Genomic DNA, 10,136 nt, shown 5'->3' with positions numbered 1-10,136 from the left:
CACGGGTGCACTCACATGCATGCAGGCAATACATTCATACACATAAAATAAAAATAATAAATAAAATATTAAAAAAAAATATATGTATAGTTCTCAGTCCAAAGGCAGTTAACAGTGCATAACTGTTTGGATTGTGTCTTGACACAGGGCTTCAAAGACAAGTAAAACTTCCTCCCTACAGGTATGTAGAAATGAAAAGATAATCTCCCATATCAATTATTTCCATTAGACAATGTTTTATTAACCCTTTTCTCACAATACAATCTCTATAGATTGGGTTATAATTTACAAAACCTCTCTATCCATACATAATTCAAACTCATATGTTAAGATGATATTTGCAAAGTACAGTCTTATTATCCCCATTTAAATATGCAGAAACAGATTCCCAAGAACCTGAATGTGGTCCACAGACATAAACCTGGTTAGTGGCAGTGCTGGGCTGAACCAAACTCAGGAGTCTTTATCAAAGTGCAGATGAAAGTTTTTTGGTTTTTAAGTATTCCTTCTAGTATTTTTTGCTGACCGTTCTCATATTGCTGATACCATCTAAGGATAATGATTAACAGGAGTTTTAGAGAGAGTGTTACATGAGCAGAAAGTAAAACAACAATGTTGGATAATACCTAGAGTAGCTTAAAGAACCAGCAAGAAGAACTTAACAGAGACATCTTAGTGGGTGGGCTGGCAAGTGGCCAAGAACTACCCCAGCTAATGGAGGAAAGAGAAGAAACTTCATGTGTAAGGATACTTAAGCAAGACCTCCGGTTGGTATTTAAGGAGTTACTGGTGAGCTCTGGGAACATAACTCTGAAGAATCATGAAATCATGGGTTCAGTGAATCAAATGCTATGTATAGTCCTGATATAGTTCTCATATGACTACAACCTGCTTTCTTCAACAGTGCTGAAGAGCAAGGTGAAGGAGACTAGGGAGTGCTACCGAGCCCGAATGACTTTTACAGAAGGAAGTCTGGGAAGCAAGTGTTTAAGAGTAGTGGCGTATCTCTGTATTTTGCTCTCAATTCTTCTGTGAACTTAAAACTGTTTAAAAAAATAAAGAAAGAAGGCTTTACATTAAAAGAAAATTTCCAATTTGATTTAAGGCCACTTCAAGGAAGAAATGCATACGTGATATTATAAATCTGACCAAGAATCCACGGTTGGGGGGCTCATAGACCCCTAGGGGTGAACCCAGTGCTATTCTGCTAAACGAACATAGTATCAAACTTCCCTTTAATTTTTTTTTGTTTTGGTCTTTTGGAGACAGGGTCTCCCTGTAACCCCAGCTGTCCTGGAATTTACTATGTAGACCAGGCTGGCCTTGATCTCACAGAGATCTGCCTGCCTCTGCCTCCCAAGTGCTGGGATTAAAGGCATGCACCACCACCACGCCCCTGCTCCAAACTTCCCTTTAAATATGTATTTCTGTATTCATAGATTAGTGCAGCTCTCAGACCTCATCAGAGAAGTTTCTTTGTGCAGTGGATGGTGGTTAACACAGAAACTCACAAGTGGTCAAAGCAAAGGATAAGTGTCAGTAGAGTGTTCAACCACAAATCAAACATCTACATCACACCCCTACACTAAGGCTCAGGAACCATTACAGAAGGGGGAGTGGGAAGATTGTAAGACCCAGAGGCCAGGGAGGATTGGAGCGAAACATAGTCTTTGGGACTTGACCATTCTGTTTACACTCATAAACTCACAGTAGCTATCTATGGTTGAGTACACAAGACCTGTACAAGATCAAACCAGTCAACATTCCAGCATGGAGGGAGGGAAGGGTTTATGAGCCTCACTCTTAATTGAGGAGCTATTGACAGTTGATTGCTTTGGAAGAAGAAGAGTTAGTTTTCTTTAAGGCTATGGTCCCTGGCAAGTCAACCACACTCCAGAGGATGGCCCCACACTCATGAGTATATGGGCAGCACAAATTGGACTTTTAAATTTTAATATATTTTTTTAAAAGACATGATGTTGGGATAGGGTGTGAAGGTGGGGATGGACCTGGGAAAAGTTAGAGGGACCAGTAGGGGATGAATATGTCAAAATACATTATATGAAATTTTCAAAGAATTAATAAAAATATGAAACAGAAGAGGAGGAGGGTGAGGTAGAAGAAAGCCAGGGATGGTGACACTTTAGAGACTGAGGCAGGAGGATCTTGAGTTCAAAGCTATCCTGAGCTACATAGTAAGACTGTGTCTGACCAAAAATAAAATGTAAAGGAAGAAGAGGGGGAAAAAAGACAGAATCAGGTTTATATGATGTTGTATTCGAGTAAAATGATGATCAAGTAAGATGAAGATCAAGAACTGGGCACGATTTTGCAGCATGAAGTTCACCGGACATTTTGACAATAGACTTAGAAGTAGAATGATGGGGAAGAAATACTGACTGGAGCAATGCAAGAGAAAATCAGATGAAAAGGAGGAAAGTGGAACACAATTTTCAAGAGATTTTGTCATCATGAAAATCAGAGATGTGAGATAGTAGCTGGAAGGGAATGTGGAGGTAAGATGTTTGTTCGTGATGAGAGATATCAAAGAAGGAGCTCATGTTTATCCCAATAATCCAGTAGAGAGAGGGAAAAGATGATGCAGAAGCCACAGCAATAGCAAGAAACTGACACAAGAGAGAAGAGGAGATCCAGGGCATGGGTGGGGTTGGCCTTGAGGAGGAGCTTGGACAGTTGCAGAAAGGGCCTCGTGATGGGGTGTGGGGTGGAGGCAGTGTGGGGACATAATAGACAACTTGACAGACTTCATGGTACCTATGTGGAAGTTCTCATTGTGTTTCTGTTTCCTCAGTAAAATACTAAGCAAGCCCAACAGTTGAACACAAAGAGCTTTGAAGACAGAGAAGACACAGTATGATTATGTTTTCAGGAGAATGGGGGAGGCATTCTGCTAAGGTTGCCAGACAATATGAAGGGTTTGAGGTCACTTAAACTTTCATGTTTGGGGGCTTAAAAGCACTGAGCCATCCTCTTGCAGAGGATCTGGGTTTGGTTTCCAGCACCCACATGGCAACTAACAACCATCTGTAACTCCAGTTCTAGGAGATCCAACACCCTCTTCTGACCTCTGTGGGCATTGCATGACACAGGTGCACTTACACACAGGCAGGCCATACACTCATACACATAAAAAATAAAAATAATAAATAAAATATTTTTTTAAAAAGATTTCATGTTTGGAGGACAGTGAGGTAACTCAGTAGGTAAAGAACTTGCTGCCAAGCCTGATGACTTGTGCTTCATCCCTGGGGCCCACACAGTAGGAGAGAACCAACTCTTGCAAGTCATCTTTTGATCTCCACATGTGTGCACCATAGCATATGTTCATGCACAAATAAAGAAAATAACATTTTAATTGTAATTAAAATTAAAGATAAATAGAAGGAACTTTTTCAACTTAAAAAAAAAAGATTTGATGTTACTGTTGTGTCTTTAAGGTACCAATCTCCAAACCCCCATCGTTCCCACTGTTTAAATGCTGTCTTCTTTAAAACTTAAGAGCATCTATTATTTTATTGGATCTAACAAACGTTTGTAGTGAAGTTCTCCAAATCTTTGGTGCATAGAGGCAGTTCAGGGCATGTTCTCTCTGGGGATAAGTGGGGAGGAAAGTATAGGTTTGGAGACATGGTTTGTGAAAGTTGTAGAGAGTAGAAAGCAGAGAGGCAGAGACAGGCGAAGAGAAGATTCACGCCATGGAGGTCTTTTGCCTTCAGGCCTTTTAAACAGAAGGAAATGAATGTTCTCAGAGGGCAGCAAGCTTTCTTCAGGATGGAGGAAAGTAGCAGGTAGAAACTAATGGTGGTTTCATTTTGAGATCTAAATAAGCTTCCTAACCCTGATCCTTACAACTAGACAGGCCTACCCACTAAAGCCCACGCTCCAGGGGACCATTCTAGACCTCTCTAAGGGGACCTTGTATGAAACTTACCACATAAAGGAGAAAGGCAGAAAATGAGTGACTCCTACTGAGAGAAGGGATATCCCCCCCACCTCCCCTCCGAAGGTCCAGTTTCTCATTCCAAAGTCACTAGTTAGATGTTTCCTTCCAGCTGGTAGGGATGGAGCAGGGAAGAGGAAGAGTAGAAAGAAGCTAAGAGTGTGACACCAGTTCATGTCCCTACATAGAGGAGAACAGCACATGAGAAGGCAAAGTTCCCTACAAATTACCACCAGGGAAAGCAATGGCCCTGCCCCATGCTTGGACCTGGAAGCCCCTTCAATCCTGAAGCAAACACCAAATAGATGGGAATGAGGAATTTGAAAGTAGCGACACGGAATGGATGTCCCTGTTGGCCTATGAAATCTGAGCTAGCCAATGAGGGAAATAAGACTGTAAAAAACTGGTAGATGAATCCACTGGAGGCCCAAGAAAGGTCAAAGCATACTTGACCTTGTGGTTTTCTTGGTTTTGTTTGGTTATGTTTTTGTACTGCTAGGGGTCAAACCAAGGGCCTCATAAGGGCTAGGCAACTTCAATGTTTTAAAGGGAATATATTAGAAAGATTACAGTCTCACATATTTGAAAATCACTGTTACGGTTCTCTTGAGTTTTTATGTTTAATCCTAAGATTAAATTCCTTCAGTCATTCATTATGAGCCTGTTTCAAGTATATTTATAAGCAGCCTAGTTGCTTTCTAATGAGAATGCTCCAGCACATTCCTTCAGAAGGGTGGCACCTAGAGACCGCTTTGTACAGTCTCCCAGGCTGCAAACACTCCCTCAGCCTGATGTAAAGGGATCTTGTTCTTCAATGTTTCTCTTTCTCTGCTAACTCACCTTGAACTCTGCCCACTACAACTTTTGTGTCTTTTTTTTTTTTTTTTTTCCTTATTCCCTCCCCTGGTAAAATACGTGTCCTAGTCCAAAAACCAGATTCTTCCAAGAGTCTTGGTTTGTTTTTGTTTTTGTTGTTGATGTTGTTTTTGGACCTCATGTATCTATTTACCCATATTAAATACCATGAGTTGGAGGGGTGATTTATCTGTGTATCATTTCAAATCTTACTAAATTCCTCTCTCTGACTATGGTTCTAGTCCCTTGTGCTGGTACACACACACACACACACACACACACACACACACACACACACACATGAATCATCTGTGTGTGGTGTATGTGAGACTGGAAAAAGTGTGGATGTCTTTGGAACAGCTGTGAGTGTTATGGCAGCCAGCTGACAAGCAAGGGAGAGCAGGCATGAAGATCAAAGCCCTCTGCAAATAATTTGATAGGAGGCAGCTGTGTTAAAATGAAATGGGCTCTGCCCTCCCTTACCAGGACCTTTGCTGGGTTCTGGTCCTACTGTTCTCTGGTTGCTGTGACCCTAGCGGAGTTATTTATGTCTTTAAACTTTGGTTTCCTTGTCCACTGGGTAAAAATACTGATATCGCTCTCATAATTCTGTTGTGGCAACAACATAGGGATACCTTAAAATATGAAACAAGTGTTAGGAAGTATTATGCTGTATTTCATTAAAATGAAGGGGATAACCCCAGTCTGTGTCTGGTTTCCTGGCAAAGCAGACACCCGTGAACATTTGGCAATGCAGAGGAGAGAAAAGGACACAGCAGGAAGGGCAGGAAGAGGAAGGATGGCTTACCAGCCACTTAGGGATGGGGGTACCTGATCCCATACAACCTTCTGAGGAGCCTTATAGGACATGAGTCTCGGAAGGTGCACCAAAGGGGTTAGTTCATCCAAGGCTGCCCTTCCCAACAATTAGGCAGTGGTGGCTTATGGGCATCAACCTGTCTTCAGGATTATACACATATGAAGGCCAAGTGGATACCCCAGAAACCGCAGGGGAGGAAGTGAAAGATGCAGGACGAAGCCAGGTTATGGCAGGTGGCACGTTTGAAACAGACTCAAATGGCTTCCTACAGCAGTGGCTGGAGTTAGAGATGGGGAGGAAGGTATTTGAAATGATGCACAAAAGATAACACTGCCCAAGAAAAGCAGAAACAAAAACGTTGACATGATTTGGGAATTCATATCAAGTATTATAGACCATCTGTTTGTAGAAAATGAAAGTAGATCTTAGACATTAGGTTTTTAAAAGGATTTTACATGCATGAGTATTTTGCCTGCATGTAAGTGCACCACATGTGTGCTGTGTCCACAGATGCCAGAAGAGGGCATCAGATCTCCTGGAACTGGAATTATAGATTGCTCTTAGCCACCATGTAGGTTCTGAAAACTGAACCCAAGTCCTCTGGAAGAGCAGCCAGGGCTCTTAACCATTGAATCATCTCTCCAGGCCCTGTAGACATTAGTCTTTAATCCCATTTTGTCAGATGCTATGTGTTTCTCTAGAAATAAGGGATATAATCCCCAATGGCTCATCTGGCTTTTTGTACCAAATGATAATTAGAGATAGGATGACCTAACTGAAGGAGACCCATGCCACGATATCCATGGATTTACTTTTCTTCTTTAATAGTTCTTTAACTTTGCTTGCCTAAGGAAAAGATACTAAGCCAATATGCAGTTTGAAACATTACTAGACTACATCTGAATTTTAGTTCTCCTTGAGGAAACTGTTTAATGTCTATGGCAAAGAAGGAATAGATCCCTCCTGCTCAATGGTGAATGCTACTAATACCAAGCTGCTAATGGAGTTTCAGAAAGCAGCTGTCCCTCCCTCCCTTCCTTCCTTCCTTCCTTCCTTCCTTCCTTCCTTCCTTCCTTCCTTCCTTCCTTCCTCTCTTTCTTTTCTTCCTTCCTTTTTTCTTTTTTTCTGAGACAGTCTCCCTGTAGCCCCAGCTGACCTGGAACTTGCTATATAGACCAGGCTGACTGACTTTGATCTCACAGAGATCCACCTGCCTCTCTGCCTGGAGTGTTGGGACTAAAGGTGTGTTCCATTATGCCTAGTTACAGTTCCCATTCTTCCTGGCTACATTCTAGGCCTTTGGGATTGGGGTGGGAAGTGGAAGGAGCATCGTTTAATAACCTATTTGAAAGTATTTTATAAGTAAGGAAGGATTCTTGTCATTTGAATATTAAGTAGTGATTATTAACATCTATTTTCTCCTCAGGATTTTACCATAATCAAAGTAATCTGAGTTGTTGAGTCAAATAACAATAAAAAAGTTGGGTGTGGTGGTCTATACCTTTATCCTAACACTGAGGAGGTAGAGACAGGAGGATCTCTGTGAGATCAAGGTCATCTCGGCCTACATAGTGAGTTCCAGATCAGCTGGAGCTACATAGTGAGACCCTGTCTCAAACAAAACAAAACAAAACAAACAACAGAACAATGGAACCAACCCAGAGCACATACCCGCTGGGCCCTATGTGATTCACTACAGATGCAAAGATGCACAAAGAGAAATGCCCTGGAGTCATTCCAGCTCCCAAGTACTATTTATAACCCTATTATTACAGGAAGGAAAAGAATAAAGATGGGGCTGGAGAGATGGTTCGGTGGTTAAGGGTACTGGCTGCTCTTGGAGAGAACTCGGGTTTGGTTCCCAGCAGCCACATGGCAGCTAACAACAGACCATTGCACCAATTCCAGGGAATCCAATACCCCTTCTGGCCTTTGCAGGCATTGAGCAAAATGGTTATACTTACATATGTGCAGGCCAAACAATTATACGCATAAAATTTTTACAAAAGAGCCGGGCGTGGTGGCACACACCTTTAATCCCACCACACAGGAGGCAGAGACAGGTGGATCCTCTGTGAGTTCGAGGCCACCCTGGTCTACAAAGTGAGTTCCAGGCAGCTGGAGCTACAGGGATACCCTGTCTCAAAAAGACCAAAAAAAAAAAAAATTTTTTTTTTTTTTTTTTTAACAAAAGAATGAGCATCCACACTTTGCCAGATGGAACTGTCTGGAAACAAAATTTTGGTTTATTTATTGGGTTGTCCTGTTTGGAAGGCTTCTCCCACTATGAAAATTACAACCACTCTCCTGTATTTACCTTTAGGAATTTAATCTTTTCTTTTGGATTTTACATGAAGTATTTTCTATTTTTTTAAATTTTGTACAAAGCATAAAAATAACTATCTTTTAATGGATAGCCAAATTTTCTAACACCATTTGTTCTCTCCTTTCCAAATGTTTTGAAATGTATATCTTATTTTATTCTTATATGTGTTCTCTGGGCTGTGCCATTGATAAATTCTAGCAATATCCCACATTATTTAATTATGGTGACTTTATAGTTTAACAACTGGCAGATCAATTATTATTGCCCCTATTGCTTTTCTCCTTTGATTGGTTATTCTTAAATGTTTATTTTGCTAGAAAGTTTATAATTACTTTGAAAAGGTTTTATTTATTTTTATTTTATGCGTATGAGTGTTTTGCCTACATATTAATTGCCCCACAGGTATGCAATACCTGCAGAGGCCAGAAGAGGGCATCGGAATCCCCTGGAACTGAAGTTATGGATGGTTGTTAGTTACCATATGGGTGTTGGAGATCAAACCTCTGTAAGAGCAGCTAATGCTCTTAACCATTGAGCCATCTCTCCAGTTCCAACTTTATAATCACTTTAAATTTCATTTTAAAATCTCATTGGAGTTTTGGTTATGATTTGCTTCTATTTTCTGTGTGGCATATTATCCAAAGTCATCTGGTTAGAACAAGGGAAAGAGGAGGATAAGATGTTTGGAAAGAGTAAAGGCGTGCAGGATCTGAATCATCAGATTGTCCCACAGGGGAGGAAACAACTAAGAATTTATAACTACATGATCTGAGTTTTCGTGATTTCCATCAGTGCTTAGTTATTCAGGAGTAGGCGTGAAGAATAATCTGGCTGAACTCAGGCTAGCATTGGTCTTGGCAAAATTAGAAGAAAAAAATGGGGAAGCTGGGAGAAAGAGACAAAAAATACTTTTATTTTTCTTCCTTTTAGTAAAGTCAGAATGGAAACAACAGTGGTTTCCTTGATTGAATAAGACAGGCAAATGCTTTGTTGTTGCAAATGCCTTCATCAAACAAAATTATTAATTTGCGTGAAGAAAACTAAATTATAACTGACCTTTGAATGGTGATAATATGTGTATAATATACTAGAGGTACTTTCCTTGTGACAAGAGAACACTATTTGCTACAAAGCCTCAGTTTTTGAGTATGTGTATTTCTCCTAATTCTTTCTTTCTTTGGAACTCAGCATGCTCAGTTGCATTCCCCAGGGAATCTGGAAATATTGGTGTATATCCATCTGGCAGTTGAGGCATTTGTTAGAGTGTGGGAAAATTCAGAGGTTATTTTCAGGTTATGACATCTAAATATTTCTTTGCAGGTTCAAAGCACAGTTTATCTTTTTAAACTCTAAAGACATAGTCTTGGTTCTCATTTAGAGAAGAAATTTCTCCACCTTTACAGAAATATTATTTGAAGTAAAATCCTGAATTTGAAAATTGAAGAGCTAAAAATTCAGATGAAAAATAACAATCTGAATATTTCAAATTACCTTTTAGATTAGTATTAATATTAATTTAATGAATTAATTAATTAAAGAACTGCTAAAGAAGTTATATGGGTAAGTCCATGGCTATTATAAACCAAGTCTTTCAGAACTGGAAGTGGTGATGTATGCCTATAATCCCAGTTCTTGGGAAATGGAGGCAGAAGTTTCAAGATTTCAAGGCCAATCTCAAGTACATAGGGAGTTCAAGGTCAGCCTGAGTTACATAAGGCTCTGTCTCAAAAGAGCCAAAATTAATTAGTTAATAAGTAAATTAATTAATTAAATCAGTCTTTTTTACATTTTCCTTTTCTGTGAACCCAGGCTTCAGCAGGGCAATCCCTGTAACCCTGGTAAGTTTTTTCCCTAGGGCTTCTCAGATTTGGGATGTTGCTGGTTCCCGTCACAGTGCTTTTATTCTGACTGACTGGTGGGGAAAGACCAAAAGAGACTAGAAATCCCAGCGATACCCAAAGCTCCACTGCTGCAAGGAAGAAGAAATGATGCCCTGTGTATTGGTTGAAGAATAGTTTTGTCTAAAGCTTCTGGCTGGGGTTCTCACAGTTCTTTCAGCCTTCAAAACATTCTCCGCATTTCTTTAAGCCATAGGAGGCTGGATCCATGCTAAATGAGTTGCTATTTTAGTCTAGGCTCACTGACCCAACATGTGGGCAGGTGGGGTAACTGTG

This window comes from Nannospalax galili, unplaced genomic scaffold, assembly GCF_000622305.1.
Source record: "Nannospalax galili isolate Female #2095 unplaced genomic scaffold, S.galili_v1.0 scaffold255, whole genome shotgun sequence".
NCBI classification, from domain to species: domain Eukaryota; kingdom Metazoa; phylum Chordata; class Mammalia; order Rodentia; family Spalacidae; genus Nannospalax; species Nannospalax galili.
This window is presented reverse-complemented; position numbering follows the sequence as displayed.